Here is a 795-nt window from a genome sequence, read left to right on the forward strand (position 1 = left end):
ATGAAGTGAAGGACAGAAATAAAACATGAGTCTTTGGATTGTACTGGGTGAGCTGTACCTTTAAAAGCTTTTCCAACTGAACTGCCTTTAGAAAATCCTTCTCTAAAAGCGCAAATAGGAAACCTATGGCCTTTGATAGGAGGGGACGCCCTTAGGAGACGTGAATGGGATTTGTAATGAAGAATGAACATGTAATGAGACTTTCTAATGGAGCATTGTGAGGTTGTAACCTAAGATCTAAGTACAGAGGTCATAGCATGCTAGCACATTGCAATGTAAAGTGTAGAATATATAATATGCATAATAGGGAGATATTCAGGCTGCACTAGAAATAGCTGGCATGCTATGACCTCTGTACTTAGATCTTAGGTTACAACCTAAAGTTACTCGTTGTACAGCAGCTGGACAGAAAAAGAGGAAAGTGGGATGAAACTGAGCTAAAGGCTAAGTGCAACTTTCAAATTAGCTGCGCTACACTCTCGCGAGATGAATGTACAGTAGCTTGTGAGTGATCCTCTCCTTGCACCCTGACCAGATACCCACTACGCATCTCAGCATTTACTTGTTTTTAAATTGTCACAGAACCGGGATTGCTCATGTAACAAACACTCCAGGTTCTGTGTCAGCAGAGGAGGGAGGAAAGGACTTTACAGGCTTGCTGACAGCTTTATTGTTCTTTTCATTACAGTGAGAAAGTGAGCTTATCCACAGGAAATGGGGAAAGGGCAGACATCCACTGGATGAGGAGGAGGGATTCATGTTGTCTGACTGATTAGTGCAAGTTTGTGATTGCTG

This window comes from Lepisosteus oculatus, chromosome 11 (assembly GCF_040954835.1).
Source record: "Lepisosteus oculatus isolate fLepOcu1 chromosome 11, fLepOcu1.hap2, whole genome shotgun sequence".
NCBI classification, from domain to species: Eukaryota; Metazoa; Chordata; class Actinopteri; order Semionotiformes; family Lepisosteidae; genus Lepisosteus; species Lepisosteus oculatus.